The sequence below is a fragment of the Panthera tigris genome, chromosome E2 (genome assembly GCF_018350195.1).
Source record: "Panthera tigris isolate Pti1 chromosome E2, P.tigris_Pti1_mat1.1, whole genome shotgun sequence".
NCBI classification, from domain to species: Eukaryota; Metazoa; Chordata; class Mammalia; order Carnivora; family Felidae; genus Panthera; species Panthera tigris.
Genome location: NC_056674.1, coordinates 58,405,984 through 58,428,754, shown reverse-complemented (window position 1 = coordinate 58,428,754; position 22,771 = coordinate 58,405,984). Strand labels below are relative to the sequence as shown.

The 22,771-nt window shown below is 55.3% G+C and overlaps 1 long non-coding RNA gene across 1 annotated transcript in view; it reads left to right on the top strand.

Annotated features, from left to right (window-relative positions):
* The window catches only part of LOC122234167, a 78,352-nt gene that overhangs the window by 42,694 nt on the left and 12,887 nt on the right, over nucleotides 1-22,771 (top strand). The gene's annotated exons all lie outside the window — the stretch shown is intronic.

The window sequence follows — 22,771 nt, the reverse complement described above, 5'->3', positions numbered from 1 at the left end:
GGTCTCTCCGGCAAGACCCAGCTGGCCGTTCTCCGCGGGGCCTTTGGCTTGTCTGTTGAGCAAAGGCTCAGTTCACAAGAAACAAAAATGAGCAAAGAGCGTCAGATTCCTTCCTGCAATGTTCGTGACGACCGAGAGGGTTTTATCTTCCCGTTCTGGGCTGTACCATTTTTTAAAGGTATCTTTATAAAAGTTGATTTATTTCTGCTTATCTTTTAAACAGCTTGAGATCTAAATGCAGGTATCACGAACTGGTCGACAACTCAATGAGTTTGGGTTCATGATATTATTAACTTTTTTAAAAAAAAATTGTGGTAATATACACATAACATGAAATCTTCAGTTCTAACCATTTTTAGGCATACAATTCAACGGCATGACTTACTCCCCCCGGTGTTGTGCAACCACCCCCGCTCTCTGTTTCCAAACATCTCCCCTCACCTCCGAAAATACCTTTCTCAAAGGAATCTTTGTTAACCTCCCCACGGATTGTGAGAATATCCAGATGAAAAGTGAAATAAAATCGTCAGGCTTCCTAAAGGTATTAACCCCAAAGTGCAGACACCTGGTTCACTGGTTACTAGAAAGTTCCAGAAGGTACTGGTTCCTGAACCTGAGCTCCTCAGAGGAAGGGAATCGGGCACAGCGTCTCCGACACCAAGAGCTGTGTTCAGCCTACGTGAGCACGTAGTCAGTGTCCGTGAGATTTATTCTTGGAAGTGTCTTAAATTTGGGGTGTTGAGTTGGAACCACATGGCTGGGTGTGGGGTGGTCGGCCAAGAAGGCAGGACTCTGTGGTGCGGTGGGGGGAGGTGGTGGGGTCCGGATCGGGTGTGTCCTGGGGCCCCGGGGGCCCCACCTGCCCACTCTCCACCCCATTCCATAAACACCGCGGTCTGCGTCTGTCCTCACGCTCTGTATTTTTTTTAGGACTTTTTATTTAACCCAAGAACTGTTGTTACAAGGAGAGATGCTCATAGCATATTAATAAAAATGCAAAACTGTATTGCTCGCGGTTATAGTGTTGCGTTAAAAAGCATCGATATGTCCGCTGGGCGGCCCCATGGGGCTCGGTCATCTTGCGGGGCCCGGGCCCCACGCCGTCCTCCTCGATTGCCCCCGACCATACCTCCTGCTCCTCCCCTCGACTCAGCCACACGGACGTCTGCCTCCCCAAGCACCTGCTGCTCATCACTTCCACTTTGCACTTTCCCGCTTTCTGGAATGGCCTTCCCCAAACTTCCACAGGGGCGGCTAGCAATCCTCTGAGAGCCTCTCCCGCCCACCCCACGTCTCCTTCTCCCTTTAAAACCCGCTCTCACCATGACCCGACGTCTGTTCATCTCCGGCCCGCACCCCAACCGGACCGGGAGCTTGTCCTGTGTGCCGTCACGGCCTCAGTGTCTTGTGGCACATAGTAGGTGCTCAACTAATACCTCTGGAGTGTTCCAGAGGCGCCCAATGGGCAAGCGAAGGGCGGCCGTCTGGAGTCCCACCCCACGCCTTCTCGTCCTGTCCTGGCCATGCCGGCTGCCCCCTGGCCCCGCCTCTCATACCCTGTCCCCCGCCCTTCTCCTGCGGGCTGGGGCCTCGTGCAGGATGTAGCACTCCCTCCATCCAAAGGGCTCAGACGTGAGGTGACCCCGTGGACGGATGCTTGGGGCTGACCTCCTCTGCGGGGGTCCCGGCCGTGCAGGTGCTGGCTAGGGGGCTGAGTGATTCTGCAGCTGGGCTGCAAGCCCCTCCGTGGACGGTGCCTCCGAAACCTCTCCGGGAGCCAGCCCCGCTTCGGGAAAGGGGCCCTTCACACATCCGGGGTTCCAGCCACGACAAGATTACCGCGACCCAGCCCCTGGCTCTGACTCTGCCGATGCTCTTTCGGTCTGCAGCCTCAGAGTGATGGAGAGACCCAGCCTCCAGCCTGGCCGTGCCGGGGGGCATGGAGAGGGACCCTGGCGAGGTCGGTGCCAGCCACCTAGAAGGCTGCCTGTGCGCCCCGCAAATGAACCTCTATAAAAGGGATTCAGAAGCCGGTTAGCACAGCCCTGCCCGGCCGGTTACTCGGCACTGGGTGTCCAGAGCTCACCCTGTGCAGGGCGGACCCTCGTGGGGTAATGGCCCGGTGCTGGAGTCGCCCTCAAATGGAACGGAAATGCCGGGCATGGCCGACCGGCCAGTGCTCCCCGAGGGACCCGGGCTGTAGGACAAAGCGCCCCGGTGCCCTGAGACGTGAGAATAGACCTGGCAGGTGCCACCCAGGAAGCCAGTGCTGCACCAGGACCCGGGGAGCTGGAAAACCCCTGCTTCCTAAAGCGTATTGTTCGGAGAGGGGTCGCCTGGTGCGTGCCATCTGGGTGTGTGGGAGCGTGTGCACGAGTCTAGAGGCCAGGACACCTCGGGCCGAGAAGGGCGTGAACGTACCTTTGCCCCCACGCGCTCCTGCGCCCACCGACGGCTCCCTCTGGACACCGCCAGTTTTCCGGGGAATTTCTGCAACACCTGAGAGCAAATGGCAGGGCCCTTCCAGGGGGCAGTGGCTTCCGGTCAGAGGGAGGAAGGCAGCCAGCCTGTGGCATGTTGGGAGACCTGAGGGCAGAGGCGAGCGTGGGGCTGGGCAGGCAGCAACCCGTGCAAAGGGCAGAATCGCTTTTCTTGTTGGAAAAGCACGCGCAACACCCTCCCGGTTAAACGTCATCCCTGGTGCTTTCTCTCTCTGTCTCCTCTCCTCTTCCCAGGATCCCCAGAGAGGGGGTTGAAAGAGGGAATTATCCTGATTTTTGGCTGCAGAACTGGGCTCGATGAGGTGGCTTGTCCAGCGTCCGGTGGGTTCAAGCGACCGAGTGGAGTCCGGGCCTGGGGAGCTCCCGCTGCGGGTGGGCCCCCTCCCCACCAGTCCCAGCAGTGGGGGCCCGCGGCGTTTTTAATCACAAGTATTCGGTGGATGCCAGCGCGTCAGCTCCGAGACGTTAAATCCCTCCCCCTCTGCCCTCGACATCCGCAATATTAACATCCTCGGGGGTCACTAGTTGCCCTGTTCTGCCAGTTACACCATGGCATTACTTCTGCCCCTGTTTTGTGCCAAATATTTACACACCTATTTGGGGAAACGCTTTGGGGTGAGCGTGCCCTATCTCCACCTCCCGGCTGCCTTCCATCCGGACCGACGGGAGGAAACCCGGGCATCTCAGCTGTTTGGGGGGTCTGCCCATGAGCCACCAGAACGGCGAGAACCCTGGTTCCATCTGGCGCCCTCGGACGTTTGTCGTCCCAGAGACACAGCTGCACGGGAGACGCGGTGGGCTCTTTATTTACCGCATCCTTTCGGTTTTACTGGGGTCCCCATAAAACCTGCTTGTTGAGTCAGAGGTTTATGGTCCTGGCTGTGTTCTGGGGATTTCATATTCCGTGTGTCTGGTTTGTCATTTTGAGAAAAGCCACAAGTTTTGTTTTGTTTTGTTTTTGTGTTAAACAAAGGAATTTCAGGATTTGTGGGGAAGCTACATCCTGCAAAAAGGAAGAACTTTTTCTGGGACATTTTCAAAGAAATAGAAGCTACAAAGATCGAGACCCTTCATCTGGTGTTTCTCAGCCTTTAATTTTGAAGTTCTTAAGTCTCTCTGTGTCTGTCTCCCTCTCTCTGTCTCTCTCTCTTTGTATCTCACACACACACACACACACACACACACACACACACTGATGAAATAGCTAGAGACAAAAAAGGCAAGTTTCAGGAAAAATAGTAATCTCCACAAAATGTCCAAAGCCTTCTTGGTTCTCGTACTTAAACACAATTAAAACTTGCTCACCAAGGTGAGAAACGCGTGTTTGTGATCTTACGGTTCGTGGGTTCGAGCCCCGCGTCAGGCTCTGTGCTGACAGCGCGGAGCCTGGAACCTCCATCAGGTTCTGTGTCTCCCTCTCTCTCTGCCCCTCCCCTGCTCCCGCTCTGTCTCTCTCTCTGAAAAATAAAATAAACATTAAAAACAAATTAAAAAGCAAACTTTTGGGAGGCAAAGCCACTATGGAAAGCCTATTTTAATGTAACGTCACCCGACACGGATACTTCACCTGTTTGCATATTTACGCACATTAAATGTACGTCGTCATCTCAGGAACAATAGATCATACTTGCCAGAATACACTGTTAGGGTTACTGTGGATGTGGACACAGCACAAGCCAGAGTGCGGTAAAAGGGTCTCCAGAGTGGCTCAAACTCAGACACGGCACAAACCAAAATGAACGACAAGGATTTTTGTAACAGCTCAAACCCGATCGCTAATTTCAATGGGGTTAGTGAGAGCATCTTCCTTCGGGGTCTTATGAGTAAAACGCCTTTCGTTCTGCCAATGGCAGAGTTGGTTCATTAGATAGAAATGCGCACAAGAGGTCTCTCTCTCTCTGTCCTCGCGTTGTTTGAAATGAATGACCAAACGTAGGGCTCACGTTCTCCCTGCCACAAAACAGCAACAATCAAACGACCCCTGGGAGAAATGGCAGACGGAGGTCTTCCCGTGAGGACGGCAGACTGTTTCCCCCTGGACAGGGAGGGCCATGCGCTGTGCAAAAGCTGTGTCCCTCCTCCCCGGGTGAGACCAGCACATTCGGTGACGAGGGCGAAATGTGGCGGCCTCGGCTGGTCTCAACAGCAGGGTTTACAAAACCCACGTCTGGCAGAAAATGTGACTTGGGACTGACCTAATCTTTCTGCCTTCAATGTGTATCTGTGGAGTCGTAGATGCGGTCTGAAATCCTTCGCTGTGACAAGGAGAGCGTGCAGGGAGGTGGACGTCCCCCTGCACCGTCTCCGGGGGGCTCCTTCCCGCCTGCCGACGGGGAGAGGCGGCTCTGCACCCAGGACGCCTGGCCCCGGCCCCGGGCCGAGCACCTGCAGAGCCCAGGGGTGTGCCCCGGGCCACCGGCTCCCAGGCTGGGCCGTGTCCCCCACACGCCATCGCCCGCCCCACAAATACAGGGGGGCAGCCCAAGTTGCCCCTCGGTCCTGGCACTGTGGCTACGGCACCTTTTTATTCTCAAAAGCGTCCTGACCGAGATAACAAACGGTCACCTTCCTCATAAACACGTGTAGACATACATTCCCTTAGTGACTTGCGGCGAGTGCTGGATCCGGCGGGTTTGTTCTTGGGCACACGGAACCGACCCCGGGACCCCTCCCCCCACACACTCTCAAGTTAGAGTCAGCTGACATGTCACCACAGGACACCTGTGTTCCGTAAGGAAGGGCCCAGCTGCCTTCAGTGGTGATTGGAACTTGCTGCAAATGGGCCACGGCATGTGTGTGTGTGTGTGTGTGTGTGTGTGTGTGTGTGTGTGTCTGCACGTGTGGTGTGTATGCTGTGTGGGGTGTGTATGGCGTGTGCATGCGTTTGTGTGCGTGTTTGTGCGTGCATGTGTGTGTGGTGTGTGCACGCATGTGTTTGTGCGTGCATGTGTATGGCGTGTGCATGCGTGTTTGCGTGCATGTTTGCACGTGCATGCGTATGGCATGTGCACACGTGTGCGTGTATGTGCGTGTGTGTGCATGCGTGCATGTGTATGGTGTGTGCATGCGTGTGTTTGTGTATGGCGTGTGTTTGCACATGCATGTGTATGGCGTGTGCACATGTTTGTGCACGCGTGTGTGTGCGTGCATGCATATGGTGTGTGCATGTGTGTGCGTTTGTGTGTGCATGTGTATGGCGTGTGCATGCGTGTTTGCGTGCATGTTTGCACGTGCATGCGTATGGCATGTGCACACGTGTGCGTGTGTGCGTGTGCATGCGTGCATGTGTATGGTGTGTGCATGCGTGTGTTTGTGTATGGCGTGTGTTTGCACATGCATGTGTATGGCGTGTGCACACGTGTTTGTGCATGCGTGTGTGGTGTGTGCATGCATATGGCGTGTGCACACGCGTGTGTGTGCGTGCATGTGCACGGGTGTGCGTTTATATGCGTGCATGTGTATGGTGTGTGCATGGCGTGTGTTTGCACATGCATGTATATGGCGTGTGCACGTGTGTGCATGCGTGTGCACACGTGCGTGTGTGCGTGTGTGTGCTGTGGTGTGTGTGTGGCGGGCACCTTTGGGAGAAGCAGGGCAGCAAGCCTGAGCAGCACAGCCAAGCGGGCCGGGCAGGCAGCCACGGCCAACTCCGAACCCTGTAGGTTTCCAGCCCCGAGTTTCCTCCATTTGCAGCAAAGGGGACAGGAAGTCAATCTGTTCCTCTGACCCCCGGGCAGGCTTCTGGCAGCGCACGTCAGGTGTGACCGCCACTCCCACACTCCGGGTGGAGGAGGAGGGCGGGAAGCATTTTGAGCGGAAGCGGTGCCTTCTAGGAGCTCAGCCGGCCGGAGCTCCCTCGACGAGTAACTTGCTCAGTCCCAAAACTCTGGAATGAGGGCCGGGAGCGCAGAGGCAGGGAACCTCTGGGTCTGCCCAGGTGTGGGCGTGGAGGGCTGGAAACAGCCTGCAGGGCAGGGCAGGGCAGGGCAGGGGCCGGACACGGGGTGTGGCCTGCTAGCTGCCTCTGAGGGACTGTGGCCAGGTACCATCGTGGACAGCTGAGACCGTGTGCCCCCTGCCGCACCTCCCCCTAGATGTGGGTGGCCTGGGGGGAGGGGTCCACACACCACGATTCCCCGGCCACCCAGGGAGAGGGTCGTGCCTACAGCAAGCCGGCTCTCTGCTCCTAATGGACGCACAGGGGTCACGTGCAGGGTCGAGATCTGACCAGATTTCCAGCACGCTAGGGGTACCGGCCGCCACGGCTGCCACTCGCTCCCGGAAGCCACGGGCAGCGGCCTGGGATGCCCAGCCGCGATGCCACCAGCCCTGGTGGCTCGACCGTTACAGACAGAAGTGCGTGGTGCAAGGGCAAAGCGGTCAAGGCGTGTCAGCACTGGCAGCGGCCCCCGCCGTGGTCTCCCCAAAACCAAACTGTCCAGGCGGGCAGGCCGGCTCTCCCACCCCAGACCGTATATAGATCAGAATCGGCGCGTGTTTGCCCCTTAAGACCACACACGCGGCCTCGGTGAGAGGGGAGGGGGGCACGGCCCCTCGGCTCCTTCTCGGCCGGTGCCCCCAACCGCCCCCCCCCACCCCACGAGGACCGCGGTTCACAGCCGCATGTCCATCACGGCCCTGACCTCTGGCTTGGCGTGCCGAGGGGCCGGGGGATGGCAGCGAGGAAAGGAAAGCACCTTGAAGGAGGAAGCAGAAGAGCAGGAAGGTAGTTTAATATTTTAAAACGCAGGTTACGCCCCCACCCGCCGGCCCGGCTCAAATTAAACGTCGCCGGGGAGGTGGGAAGCTGCGGGTGGGCGTGTGGACTTGCCCTGCGCAAGGCGACGCTAACGTCGTCGGCCCCGCCAGGCCTGTCAGGCGGCGCGGCGAGTCCGCTCCCCGGGACACGTGACCGGAAGACAAACGTGCGCGCGTCCGCGAATGCGCAGGCGCGCCCGGCTCCCGCGGCCGCAAGGTGGAGGCCGCCCGACGGTCCCCCGGGAGGACAAGGGGCCGGGAGCGTGGGCCGGTGTCCTCGGCGGAGCGGCCCGAGGCCGTGAAGACGGACTCGAGCCCTGCCACGGGCGCATCTCAGTGGTGAGGAGCCCAGAGGCCGCCGCCCACGGGACGGTCCCAGCAGGTGGAAGCGTCCGGGACGCGGGGGGCCGGGAGAGCCGCCGACTTCGCAGGAGCGGGGCTGCGGACGGGAAGGGGCGTCTGGGGCGCCCGCGCCGCCGTCCTCCCTCATGAGGGCGGGGGCTCCGCGGGGGCGTTCCCGGTGGTCCACACGTAGGCCCGGACACCTTTCCGTGTGTGCTTCGCGCCGAACAGTGGAGCGCCCCGCACTGCGTAGCAATAGATGTGTGCACCGGACGGTAGGGGGGAGAACGGCGGGCTGGCTGCGGGGCCCCGAGGCCCGATCCACACCGTACTCGCTCTGGAAAGTGAGGGGTGTAGGAGGTCTCCTCGGTGAGAGCGTGGGCCTCTCCAAAATGCTGTGGGTCCTCGCCCGGCAAAATGTACGTATGATGTTCTGCAAGCAAACCGTGGGGTCTCGCGGCCCATCCGGTGACGCCCAAAGGGGCCCACAGATCCCAGGCTAAGGAGCTCGACCCGGGGTGACTGGGGGTGCAGGGGTTAGGGAGCAGGTTCCGGAGCCCGACACCCTGAATCTGGGCCCCGTCACCTTCTAGCTGAGGGGTTCTGGGGGCGGGGCTTGCTGTGGACGCTTCAGTGTCCTTGTCTGTAGGATGGGGATAGCGAAGCTCGTGGGGGCAACGGGTCCCCCTTGGGGCTGGGAGGACGTACGTCCCAAGAGGGCCTGCTCTTCTGCCCTGGGCTCATCTCCTCGTGCCAATAAGAGAGTATTTGGCCCATGGATTAACTATGTTCCTCCCTCCAATATTAGGGCTCTACAGGTCAGAGCCAGGCAGGACTCCTTCCTCAGGAGCACCCGCATCCCCTGGTTCCCCAGCTGCCCCTAGGCCCTGAGCCCCTCCATCTGAGGGTGGCTGGGTCTGAGAAGGCGGTCGCATCCAGTCAGCTGTCCCACTGTTGAAAGGAACCGGCCCCCCAGGTGTTATGGTAACTGTCACCTGTGCTGCACATCTGTAACATCGAGAACGACAGGTGGTCTCCGTTGAGGGCTCCCTGTGCTCAGAGTTGCATTGAACCCTTCAAAGCACCTTCCAAGTCAGGGACCGTTTATGTCCATTTTACAGAGAAGGAAATTGAGGCTTAAGGGAAGTAAGTCAATGTTAGTGATTGCTGAGGTTGGGATTTGACCCAGGCAGCACTGGTAGCCCTCTCCACTGTCACACAACACCCCCTTGATGCAGGTACGGGACCGTTTTCTTCATTCCTCACTTGGCGAAAGAAGTGCATAAACTGACTACGATGTTTATAAAAAAAAAAATGACATGAGCCCAAGTCTAATCATCAGCAAACACCAGAAAAATCCTGCTAGAGGCACGTTGTACAACATACCTGGCCAGTATTCCTCAAAACTGTCAAGGTCACCTGAAACAAGGAAAGTTTGAGTAACTGTCCCAGCCAAGAGGACCCTAAGGAGACATTGATAACTGTCATGTGATCCTGGATGGGATCCTGGAACAGAAAAACGAAAACAAAACACTACATGAAAACTAAGAAAATATGAATAAAGTATGGACTTTAATTAATAATGATGTAATAGCACATCAATATTGGTTCATTGATTGTAGCAAATGTACTGTACTAATGCAAGATGTTAACGATAGGGAAACGGGGTGTGAGTGTAAGGGAGCTCTGCACTATCTTCTCAATTTTTCTGTAAATCTAAAGCTATTCTAAGGAATAGTCTATTAAAAAGAATAAGATGATTGGCTATCTAGAAGGATGGATGGATGGACAGGAGGATGACAGGATGGATGGGTAGACGGATGGATGGATGGGTGGATGGGTGGATGGATGGGTATGTGGATGGATGGATGGATGGATGGATGATGGATGGATGGGTGGGTGGGTGGATGGATGGGTGGATGGATGATTGGGTGGATGGATGGGTAAGTGGATGGGTGGGTGGGTGGGTGGATGGATGGATGGATGGATGGATGGATGGATGGATGGATTGGTGGGTGGGTGGATGGATGGATGGATGGATAACTGGGTGGATGGATGGGTATGTGGATGGATGGTTGGATGGGTGAGTGGATGGATGGGAGGATGGATGGATAGATGGGTAGATGGAAGGAAAGAAGGAAGGGAGGATGGAAGGTAAAGTGATAAAGAATCACAGAACATTGACAATGGCAGAATGTCAGTGATGAATATATGCATTTCACAATGGGTAACTTTCCTGTATGTTTGGAATTTCTTCTAATATAATGCTGGGAGGATAAAAATGATCAGAGGCTAATTGATGCATGCAACTCTCACCATTTGGCCTCCTTATTCCTTTGCACTTGGCACTGCTCTGCTGGTGATGAGGGTAAGGGTAGCTCCATATTAAATATTTAAATGAATATTTAATGTTCACGAACACTTCATCACCGTGCCACTGCCTGAACCTGGTGCCTCTGGAATAATGCATTGTGGTCCCCTTTTACTTCCAAAGTGGATCCAAATTTTGACAGGACAGGCATCAAAGGCTATGAATGCCAGGGTAAACTGGGGACTAAAGAATGGAGACAGGGGCCCTGGATAATCACCATTGAAGTCCTCACAACACACAGTCGGGGCCCCTGGATGGAATTGGTTTTTTTTCGAGTATGTTCCAGTCACCTCCTGATCACGCAAGGAGGACAATCTCACACTGGGGACTGAAGAATCTGTCACCGCGTTGGAAAAGTGTAACAAAGAGGGAAATGCGCATCTGGTGACGGACGGACAGCACTGGGCATGTTGCTGCTACCGGGGCGGCCCCTCCTCCGCCTGATTGAGCATGGGATGCACAAACAACCCCAAATGCTTCCAATCTGGTCCTTGAGGAGAAAGGATATTTGTGGTAACGGAGAAATTTGCCACCCAGTGCTGTTGCTTTGGTGTCGTGTTTCTGTGGTCGCAAGTTATTCATCCAAAATTGGTCTCTGCTAGGAAACAAGAAAAATATTCCATACTATAAAATGAGATTTGAAGTGATCTTCCTTCCCGAGGTTGATATTTGGGGGAATGAAAAGAAAAAAAAAAAACAAAAGAAGAAAAGGAAATGTATTGGGTTGAAGAAATCCTCCCGCCTTTGAAAGGTGTTTCTCATATTCTGACCCTGGGCTTTCTTTTCCTGGAGCCAGGGTGATCTTCCTGCCATACCTTGGAAGGTCTCCAATCTTCTCCACATGGATGTCAGGGCGCATTCTCAAAGGGCTAAGATTTAGTGTGCACCCAAATGTGGACCCCAATTCAGACCGCCATAAACACACCATGGAACCCCAGTAAGACGGCTGAACTCCCCAGACTTGTCTTCTCTACCCTCCAGTTTCCATTTTAAAGGAAAGATGTTTCTCAATCAGCCTCTGGTCCAGTCCCTGGAAAATCTGGATGCATGCAGTGGCAGCACTTGCCAGAAGGACAGAACGTGGGGTATCTGGCTGAGATCTCCTGCCCACACCCGCCCCAGGCTGTCCATCTGCAGGATGGGCGGCTGGCCCAGCCACTTCCAATGTGGGAAGCTACGGCCCCTGGGGGAGCTGATCAGCCCCAGCCCCAGGGCTTCTAGCCCCACCTAGTCCCATGCAGGTCTTCTGGAGGTGCTCAAACTGGGGGTCCGATCCTAGTCCTTCAGTGTGACCAGTCGCATTGCTTGAATCTTGCAAAATGGCACTGTGATAATGCCCACCCCTGGGATTTTGTGGGGGAACGACTGAGCCGACCCATGCAAAGTGCTTACCATGGCACCAGACCAAAGCAATCGCTCAGCAAATGGTCCCCATAATTATGGGACAGATCCAATTCTGGAAGGGTCTGGTCTCTCTTCCCAGGTCTCAGGCCTTGCCTGCCTGCAGCTGACAGGTAAAGGAGCTGTGTTTGAAATCAGGGAGCCTGGGCTCTCGGCTTTCTGCAGGAGTGATGGGCAAGTACGGCTGGGCACTGAGCTGCCACCGATGAAGCCGCCTGACCTGACTTGGAGATGCCTTGGTTAGCCCGCTGGTCTTCCAGACGTCCCCCACCTTGGGGACAGGTGCAGGCCAGGGAGGAACCATGCACACTGCTTTTCCTGATCCGTTCCCTGATGTGACGTTTAGATGCACTAAGGTTGCCCTCTGTATGTGCTCACAAGGTGAGCAGAGATGGATAGGTCCGCACGACTCCTCACCGTCCCGCACGTTCCCTCAACGTCACGTGCAGCCTGTGTCTCTGGACTAACAAGCATTACAATGTGGTCAGCTTTGCTTCCTGTTGTTGCTTCTGATGATGGGCGTTTTGGGAAAAGGACAGAGAGTTTGAACCAATAGAGAAGGGACTGGAACTTGCTGGGACAGGTGCCCTAGCCCCACAAAGCCCTGCTTTGCAGCGACATGGGGCTGTGGGCTGATAACCGACTGGCTCAGTTGGAGAGGATGAAGCCACTCAGCGTGGATGTGGGATCTCTCTGGGAAGTGCTCACGAGGATAGAGAGAGCACGTTTCCTCGTCACTGATGCCCTTAGAAATGTCTCTCCACCTGTCGCTCACACTGCAGACCCTTTGCTTAGGGAACTTGGGACCTGTGGACAGAGCCAAAGCCCAACTAGTGATAGGGATTCCTAGAACTAGTCCACTCTGTGCCATTTATTGCTTTACCCATCCATTCACTCATTCAGCAAACATGCCATGTTATCTCCTCTGGGTCAGGTTTGTTCCAAGATAGTGGGTACCGAAATGCCTCTGCATCCCCAAAGCCCAGACCAACCAGTGCTTGGCACCTGGTAGGAATGTATTTTTGAGGAATGGATGGATAGATGGATGAATAGACAGGTGGGTGGATGGATGGATGGATGGATGGATGGATGGATGGATGGATGGGTGGATGGATGGATGGATGGATAGATGGGTGGGTGGGTGGATGGATGGATGGATGGATAGATGGATGGAGAAGAGGATGGATGGATGGATGGACAGACAGGTGGATGGATGGATGGATGGATGGATGGATGGATGGATGGAGAAGAGGATGGATGGATGGATGGACAGACAGGTGGATGGATGGATGGATGGATGGATGGATGGATGGATGGAGAAGAGGATGGACGGATGGATGGATGGACAGACAGCTGGATGGATGGATGGATGGATGGATGGATGGATGGATGGACGGACAGACAGGTGGATGGATGGGTGGGAAGATAGGTCACCTTCACCCTCCAGGAAGGTAATCTTTACTGTGTCCCCATAAAATCCAAGCAACACTCTCTGTCTTTGTATCTTTTTCTTTCTGGAGAGAAGTGGACAGACCACCCAGATGCACAGACTCAGCCTCTCATTCTTACATCCTCTTATATCCTACATTGACTGGGCACCTACCATGTGTTCAGCATCATGCCGGGTCCCCAGGGTCAAGACTACAAAGGAATACGGTGGTAGGTAGGCCTTTATCAGAGGGTAGGGATCTTCTGTTCCCATGGCCCTGCCCAGGTGAGGAATCTGAGATCAGAAAAGTTAGGGACTCAGTCAAGGACACCCTCTGTGCTGCCCTGAGAGGCCAGTGTCTGCTCTGGCTGGAGCTCTGAGGTGCCCATGCTGACAAGAGCAGCATAAGGGAAGACGGAGTGTAACTGTGGACAGGCTCCAACCACCTGGATTTGGAGGGAGGAGCGGTGTGAGGGCTGAAGGGCCCAGGGATGGCTCCGAGGGCAATGGGGCTAGTAGACAGCAGGCAGTACCTCCGGTGCCATGGGCTCCCAAGAGCAGAGAAGGGGAGAAGGAGTGACCAGCCTTGGTCAGACCAGCAGCTGAGCCCCCTCAGACCCAACCAGCCACTGGGACCACCAGGACCCAGCCTACATTCCTCCCACCCCCAGCCCCAACAGCCACCTCGATGACAGTAATAATGGTGGATAGACTTGACCCTGACTGTGTGGGGGCCACTGAGCTGAGAGTCCATTTCACTGTTGTGTTTGACTCTGCTGGGGGAGGGCCACTAGGGATGACAGCCCCATCATACAGGTGAGGGACTGAAGCGTGCAGTGGTCAGAAGGTTTGCCCCATGTCACACACTAGAATCGGCCCCTGTGACGGCTTGTCCTCATGGCTTCTGTCCACGGCCATCTCTAGGAACAGCTCCTGCTTGTTGCCCTGGGTGGGGGGGGGGGGGGCTCTGTAAGGAAGGGTTCTTTGGGGAAGCTGAGACCCTTGCCCCTGAGTGCAGCCACTGAGTGGCGGTCCTGAGCTTGGATCCCTGTAGACTGAATCGCCCCTGCCCTGTGCCGCCTCCTGGTAGCCGCGATCTTGGGCCTGATTCCAGCTTACTTCCTTTGTGCCTCAGTTTCCCCATCTGCAAAAGGAGTGGGTTCATTGATAGCAGTGGTTCTCACTCCACGGCGGCATCGCCCCCAGGAGCATCCAGCATGGCACGGTGGGGGCGTGGGGGAGCGTGGAATGCTGCACAGGACGCCCCAGCAAAGACGGATCTGGCCCCAGTGTCATCAGTGCCGAGGAGGAGAAGTCCTGACCTAGCGGGCGTCAAGCTTCCAGAAACTAAGTAAATGCCAAAGTTCATCAGAAGTGGAATTCTCCTTCAGGATCTTGAAAAGAAAAAAAAAAAAAAATCCTCTCTCCTTTTCCCAACGCGGGCCCCAGGAAACCCACTCGCCAGCCTCACACACAGACCCTCTTGCAAAGCTGCAGTGAGTGCTTTGAGGGTGATTCCGATCCAGACAGGAAAGCGTCTAATTCCCCAGAGCACACCCCGAGTTTCTGACTATTGGACATCTGCACACGCTCGCGACTCCACTCTTCCTGCCGCTCAGCGCCGGGGCAACGACTCCCTTCTTTCATTTTGTTTTCCCCTCCCGGCTGCCCTCAGATGGAAACCTGGTGAACTCTGGCTCCGGCTGCAAGAGCATATTTCTAGAAGGCTGCACGAGCTTCCTTACATATATCGCAGTTCCTGAGGGTGATGTATCACGTTACTAATTCCCTTAATTGCATGTCTGGGCTAAAAACAGACTTTCTTAGTTTTCCTAAGAAGTTACATTCTTAATGACATTAAAACACTGTGGTAAATGAAGCTAAATGTTAACTGATGGACTTAAATCATGAATCAGTATGTAGAGTGTTTACCTAAACTTGTTTATCCTTCTTGGTCACTCGTTTTGTAGGTTTTGCCAAAACTGAGAGAGGGATCGTGGTGTCAGATTCAGTATCTGGAAATAACTCAAGAATTCTTGTTTTCTTTCGATTTTTAGCCCCGGCCTGAGTGGATGCTGCAATCATGTAGTAATCAAAGAATTAGAGAGCAAAAAGGCTGCAGGCTGATTCATTTCCCTGGATTTTTGCAGAGGATGGGAGGGCAGCAAAGCTGTAGGGAGAGATGACGTTTTTCCCCTAAGGATGAAGAACTTAAAACTTGGTTGTTTGGTTCTTTCCAGTTCAATTTTGAAAAAAATAGAAAGCAAAGATAGATGGGTGATTTATTGTAAGAGACAACAGCCACCGAGCACCCACTAGACGCCAGAGGCCCTTCTAAACACTCTGTGTGTATTAGTTCAAAGTTCTTCCCACAGACCCAGAAAGCCAAAGCAGCACCCTTCCCAGCTGCTGGGATCCAGTCAAGCCAGGCGCCTTCTCCAAGACCGCATGGCTAGACAGGGGAGACTCTCGACTGGAACCCCAGGAGGCTGGTGCCTGCTTCCTGCCCGGGGATCGAGCTGTGAGGTTCCAAAATCACATGCTTTCTTGGGAATGGAAATAGTCCACAACTGAAACTCATCTGTGACAAGCATTATTGCTTGTAAATCCCTCTCCACCAGATAAGTTGTCATGTTGACTTCATGATTTTTTTTTTCCTCTCTGTGGGTTGAAAGTGCTATATTTTGGTTTGTCTCCATTTCTCTCTGTCTCTGCCTCTCTCTCCTGGTCAGCCACATTTTATTTGTAGATAATTTATTTTTTTTTCATAAAGAATGCATCGTCAAAATTATCCAACAGGACACTTCAGGCCTGTGCATTTGATTCTTTGTACATTTTATCAAAAAAGAAAGCCCATAGACAAATACTGGGCTCTAGCGAATTGATATTCATGCAAAAGAAACTGGGAGGAAGCACACTAATATCTGCAATTTACTTTGAAAGGAGGGATGGACAGACGGATGGATGGATAGATGGATGGAGAGATGGAGAGATGGATGGTTGGATGGATGGATGGACGGATGGATGGTTGGATGGACAGATGGATGGATGGAGGGACAAACAGATGGACGGATGGACGGACGGATGGACGGACGGACGGATGGATGGATGGATGGATGGATGATTGGATGGACAGATGGATGGATGGAGGGACAAACGGATGGATGGACGGACGGATGGACGGATGGATGGATGGATGGATGGATGGATGGATGGATGGATGGACGGATGGACGGATGGATGGTTGGATGGTTGGATGGAAGGATGGATACATGGATAGATGGTTGGATGGATGGATGGGAAACCAAGCACAGCAACATGCTGACTTCAGAGCTGAGAGGGTAGGCACATCGATGTTCACTGTACAACTCTTCAACCTTTATGCATGTTTACAAATTTTCATCAAAAACATTGAAAAAAAGAGGGGTGCCTAGGTGGTTGGTTCAGCCTCCAACTTCAGCTCAGGTCACGATCTCACAGTTTGTGAGTTCGAGCCCTGCATTGGGCTCTGCGCTGACAGCGTGGGGCCTACGCGGGATCCTCTCTCTCCTCCTCTCTCTGCCCTTCCTGCTCTCTCCCTCCCTCCCTTAAAATGAATAAACTTAAAAACATAAAGAGTATTGAAAAAGTAGAGAACGAATATTCTTGACAGAAATTCAAAAGCCACATGTTAGGAGTAAGTGTTCCGCCACTTGACCCTGCCCTCAGTCTCTCAGTGTCTCTGGCCCCTGTGGTTCTGGCTACCCTTCCAGGGGCTTTCAATGCCTATCTCAGCCCATGTGCTCTCTTTCTGCCGACGGTGATGATAAAGTAATAATAACTAATGATTGTACAGCCCGTGCTCTGTGCAAGCAGTGTCCTAAACGTTCTACACATACTGATTTGCGAAACCTTCTCCAGAGCCCTGCAGGGTGGGTGCCGTTATCACCCCCACTTTACGGTTGGACAAAGTGAGGCAAAGAAGGTTAAACAAGGTGCCTGACACCACCCAGCTCATGGGGGAAGGCGGGGGGCGGGGGGGAAGCAGACGGCATGCAGACTCTTCCACACTCCGAGGCCCCCACTGAGCGACGTGTCCCAGGGATCACTGCCTTTGTGAATCTGCCTCTTTATTCTGAAGGCTGCACCCGTCCTTTTCGGGATAGATGCCGGTTCACTGACTCACCCCCGGTGCATGAACGTCTAGGTTGTGTCCAGGCTTCTGCTCCCGCACGCAGTGCCTGCAGGCTTCTGAAAGTGCACGCGCCCTCTCATGGTGGGGCAAACCCCCAAAGAGTGGAATTGCAGGGTCCGGGAGAAAGTGCATATGCGAAATTTTGGTAGCGACCGTCATATGTCTTTCCAAACAGCTTGCCCTGCATCCGCTGCAGCCAGCTACATGTGAGAGCCCCTGACCCTCACTCTAGCACACACACTGCTCATTTAGTCCACGGCAAAGCACTGCGCCCAGGTGAACGGTGCCCCCCCCCCAGGTTTTGTAGGGCGCATAGTGTGTGGTCACACCTAGCGCCCCTGAGATACTGGAAAAACAGCCTCACTGTGGTTAGAATTTGGTTTTCCTTCACTGAAGATGAGCTAAAGCATTGTTTTATAGATTGAGACTCCTTTCTACGGCCTTTCCTTTAACTAAAACATTTTCACCCCCAAACCGTGGCTGTAGGTGTTGGTTGACACACAGGCTTATCCCTCTCCCCCAGTGTGCTCCCAGAAGGTAGATGAGAAAACATTTATTTTACTGCTCCGAAGGAAGAAACAAACCATAAAAGGAGACAGGGAATATGACAAAGAAAAGAAACCTGGGTTGTGGGAGCCTGCGAGATCCCTGGGCCAAATCGCCCATTTGAATCTCATTCCGGTCAAACCCCATTCCAACATTTTCCAAGAGGCTGAGAAAGGAAATCTGCTGGGAGCGGAGGGAGGGAAACACCCAGGGGGTGTGTGCGCGTGCGTGCGTGCGCGAGTGCACACGGACTCCGCGTGTGTTTCAGACGTGGACTTACGAGGACAAAGAATAAGTAAGAAAGGAAAGAAAGGAAGAAAATAAAACACAAACCTTGTGTTCAGGTGGGCAGCGTGCTGGGAAACCCTGCCAGGGGATCTCAGAGTTACCGTGAGGGTCTTTGCAGCTGTGTCCTGAATATCTAGAACATTCCGACCCAGGGTGCTCTCAGAGAGGAAGTGGTGGGTTCTCCTGTGCCCTGCACTCCCCGTGCCCTCTGACTAATTCACTGGTATTTATGAGAAGAACACAGCTTAGCGGTCTTTTTCTGATCTAACGCATTTGGAACGTAACTTAGGACAGTATTCCGTGTTTTCTTGCGAAACCGTTCCCGGGTCCCCGTGCCCTGAAAGCTCGCCGTTCTTGGGGACTCTCGGGCAGCTCCTGAGCCCGCCTGTCAGGGAGGGACGGTCCGCAGGTCTGGGGTAGGAAAACCAGTCTCGTTTCGGGTTTTGGGTTGTTTTTTTTTTTTTTTTTTTTTGTGATGAAATTGCAAACTTACATCCTGAGACTAAAATTAAATGGAGGGAAGGTCTGACGTCGTGGGTGGTCTTCCTCAGGCGCTTGGAAGGAGGGGTGGGGTGGAGCGGGAGAGTGCCTTTAGCAACGTTTCCAATAGGGTAATGACAGCAATAATGATAGCTGTCCCACTTGGGAAGGGGAAATCACACAAGCCTACACGGCGACAAAAATAAACAAGCATGCAACGCTGGCCAAGGGGCCCGGGGTCCGTTCTGAACTTGAAAAACATCAAAGCGAAGCCAGTTATCAGGCCGGCCAGGCTCCAGGCTCCGCCGCGTCCTGCCCGGCACTTTTTATCGGCCTTGGACGGGCTCGGAGGACGGCCGCCCGGCACAGCTGTGGGAAGGACGACCCGCAGACGGAGGGGAAGACGCCGAGGTTGAACAGGGGTGCCCGGGACCCCGTGCATCCAGATGCCCTCCGTGCCGCCCCTCGGGGTGCAGCAGGGACAGCACGAGCCAGACTGCGGCCCCCGGGGCCTCAAGACCCCGAGCGTGAGCCCAGCCCTGAGCCCCGCTTCCCCGTCCGCGCAAACGGGGGCTCCTGAGGACGAAACGCACCCGACGCTCAGCCAGTAAAGGCGTTTGAGTCTCTGTCACGTGCCAGGCATGGTTCTGGCAGTGGGAGGAAAGTCGTCGCAAAATAAGGTCTTAAGAGGCTCTTGAAGAAATCAGGTTAGAATAAAAATTCCAGAGAAATCAGATTAACAGCTTCCGGGTGCTGAGGGAAACGTGCCGAGCCACGACCGCGTGCGGAGGACCCACGTCCCACAACCCACGTCATGCACACACGTGAGCTCACACGCGCGCACGACCACGGGTAGATCTGACAGTGATGTGAGTGACCAGGGGGGTGACGTCAGCATTGAGACGCCGCTGGCACCTTCGTACGGCCGTTTTGCAAAACGTTACCCCTGGGGGATCCACCTCCCTGGACCCTCTCGTACGACTAGGGGCGACTCTGCCATGATCTCAGCAGGAATTCCAGGAAAAGGAAGATGAAGCCCCTGGGCTCCCCGAGCCCGTGTTCCAGCGGGGAGTGTCTCCTCCGAGGTGTAAGCTGGGCGCAGAACCCCACCTTCCAGTAGGCGTCAGGTGCGTGGACAGCGGGTAACCGGTAATAGCCCGGTTAGGGACACGGGATCAGTCCTGGTCTCGCTGGGCTGGAAATAAACAGCCGCTCGAACTGGGTTTTAAATTGAAGGGGTTTGGGGGCACCTGGCTGGCTCAGTCGGTGAAGCATCCGACTCTTGATTTCGGCTCAGGTCACGATCTCACGGTTCATGGGTTTGAGCCCCACGTCGGGCTCTATGCTGACAGCACGAAGCCTGCTTGGGATTCTCTCTGGCTGTCTGTCTCAAAATAAACAAATAAACTTAAACAAAAAATAAATTGAAGGGGCTTTAACAACAGCAACATTTGCAAGGTGTGGGCAAGGTCTGTGGACCTGGGGGAGGGATGGGAGGCAGCAGCAGGGGACTGTAGGGATGAGGGGACACAGGTGACATCATGGCAGGGTGTCCACATGGAGAGGACCCCAACGGGAGCTGTGACCTCAGGTAGGGGACACCGCCCGCCAGGTGGAGGTGGCCCAGCGGGGAGGGAGCAGAGAGCACCCAGCCTCCCTCCCCTCACTGTCCTGTGGTCCACGGAGCCCCCGCTGCCAGCTCCAGCCGGGAGCACAGGCCAGGGTGGGACGATGGAGTCCAGGCAGGTCGGCCGCCAGGGAAGGGAGGACTGAATCGGGAGGGGCTCGAAGAAGATGGTCGGCAGGACAACCATCCATCAGGATGATCTAAATTAAGACGCAGAGACCGGCGTGGGCATCTACTTGAGCATCACGTCCTGGGGCCCCCGTAAGGGGGAGCACGCTGGGCAGCTGGGAAGGCAAGGGCTTGGGGCGCTCGCGGTTGGGGTGAGGGTCTCCGGGTGTGAGTCAGAGGAGCGGACCCCTCCCGGGAGTCATCGGGCTGCCTGCAGCTGAGGTCCGGGCTTTGCTGGCAGTTTGCTGCCCCACAGGTCACTTTGAGGACCAGAGCAATGCTGCTCGCTCCCTGGGGCCCGGAGACTCCGGTTGTCGCTGTAAAGGCACTGGGGCCACGGCCGTGAGCAGCACGCACACGCACAGAGCCTCGCCCGGCTTACAGCAGGCGGGGGAGAGCTCACGAAGCTGGCACAAAACAAAGCAGAGAGGAAGTTGGATGGCGCTGCCATAAATAATTGCCACCAACCAGGTGATTAGAGCAACAACAATTTATTCTCTCCCAGTTTGGGAGGCCCGAAGGCCCCAATTCACGGTGTCACAGGGCCTCGCTCCAAAGGCTGGAGGGGAGGATCCTTCCCGCCTCTTCCAGTCCCTAGGGGTCCAGGCGTCCCTCAGCTTGTGACCGAGTCCCTCCTCTTCTGTCCCTGTCCTCCACAGCCTCTCCTCCCCTCTGGTCTAGGGAGAGCATTCAGGATGGTCTCCTCTGCAATTCTTAACCTAATCACATCTGCAAAGACCCTTTCTCCAAACAAGGCCCCATCCACAGGGTGCAGGGATTAGAATGTAGACATACTTTGGGGGACCATCCAGCAGCCCCCCCCCCACCACCACCACGGGTGGTTATAGGGAATGGGGAGCTTGGCGGAGCAGAGGAGGGAGAGAGACCATCCGGGCAGGGAGAGGCGAGGGGAGGCATCGGTGAGGTGCACCGCCATCAGCCCTGTGAAGGAGCAAACCCTGAGGGCGGGGGTCAGGCCCCAGGTGAGGTGCGGCCCTCGGTCCTGTCCTTGGTCCTGCCCTCCGTCCTGTCCCCGCCTCTCACGGCCTCTCAGCCTTCTGCCCAGTTTTGCACTGTGGCTGGTTTTGATTGTCTGCGCTGTGTTTACTCGTCGGATTGATTACCTCGTGTTATATAACCTGGGCCGCCACAAGCCGCCATCTGTATTTTACAACATCCAGAAAGCCCAGGCCGGCCTCAGGTGGTGAGTTGGGAGCCTGGGTCTGTGGGAGGAAGAACCCTCCAGGCGGGGCTGCATAAGCCCCGGGGGCCCAGGGCCGAAAGGAAGCCCCAGGCCCCTCCCCGCTCAACAGTGATGAATTTCAAGACAGTGACACTGGGCATTAAACCCAGCGGGACTCTTGTGACAGGGACGCCCGCTGAGTGGCAAAGGGTTAGAGAATCACCCGAGTTGATCCAAAAACAAACACAAAACCCAGACTGATCCTGGGTCCCGCCCAGACCAGTGAGATCAGAACGTCCGGGCGGCCCGGGGAAGCAGCATGTCTTAAGGCTCCCGGGGTCTCTTCCTTAAAGGGAGCCCATCGTCTCCCACAAAGGCCTGCTTCTCCCTGGGAGGCAGTCTGCGGAGCCGCTGAGGCGAGGCGGCACTCACCGGCCACTCTGTGCGTGCTGGAGGTGGAACTCTGGCCACACACCTCGGTGCCCTGGGGACAGCCAGGGCTGGGAGCTCAGGGGGCAGGTGAGGGCGTTGCAGCGGTTAGCGGAGGTGACGTTCTTCAGACGCGCCCGCTCCTGACGGCTCCCGGGGGGCCCTGTCAGTGTTGGCTGTCCTTACCAGGCACCCTGGGCCAGCACAGCGCCCGCACGGCACGGTGTCCTGCAAATTCTTGGGAGCGTACAAGACCTGGGTATGAGAAGGGAGGAACGCGGTTGCCCGAGGCGCGCGGCATCCCTGGGGTCTTTCCCTGGCCCCCCGTTTGGGCTTCCTGCTAACAGCAAGGACCAGCTCGAGCCTTTGCCTAAACTAAACAGCCCCCTCTCCAGCTCCCACCCCACGAAAATATACCCGCACAGCCTACACACACACACACACACACACACACACACACACACACACACGCTCATTTTCTTGGCTGTTCAGACCTCTCCTTTTACAGGTCCTCCAGTCCTGATCCTAAGACTCCCTTGATTTTGCTCTTGCTGCAGTGGGTCAGCGGCGGCTGAGGGTCAGTTCAACACTGGGCTCCCACGAAGCTGGGACCCCCAGGGAGGCACAGAAGAGTCAGAGATATGGATGGAGTCCACCCTGCCAGGAGCCAGAAGTGTGATTTAGAGGAAGGAGCCCATGGTCTACATCATGGTGCAGAGGAAGGGGCCATGGTCTGTGTAGTCAAGGAGAAGGGGCATGTGGTCTAGAGGTAGACGGTCTGGCCTCAGAACCCAGGCACCGTCGTTCACCGGGAGCGTGAACCCGGGCAGTTACTTAACCCTTGCTATGCGTGGCTTCCTCATCTGTAACCTGGGGACGGTGCGAGTGCCTTCCTGTCTGTGGCTGTCGGGAGGACGGGATTAACGTTAATCTTAATAAAGATGGACGGGGGTGCCTGGGTGGCTCGGCTGCTTCAGTGTCCGACTTCGGGTCAGGTCATGATCTCACGGTCCGTGGGTTTGAGCCCCGCGCCCGGCTCTGTGCTGACAGCTCAGAGCCCGGAGCCTGCTTCGG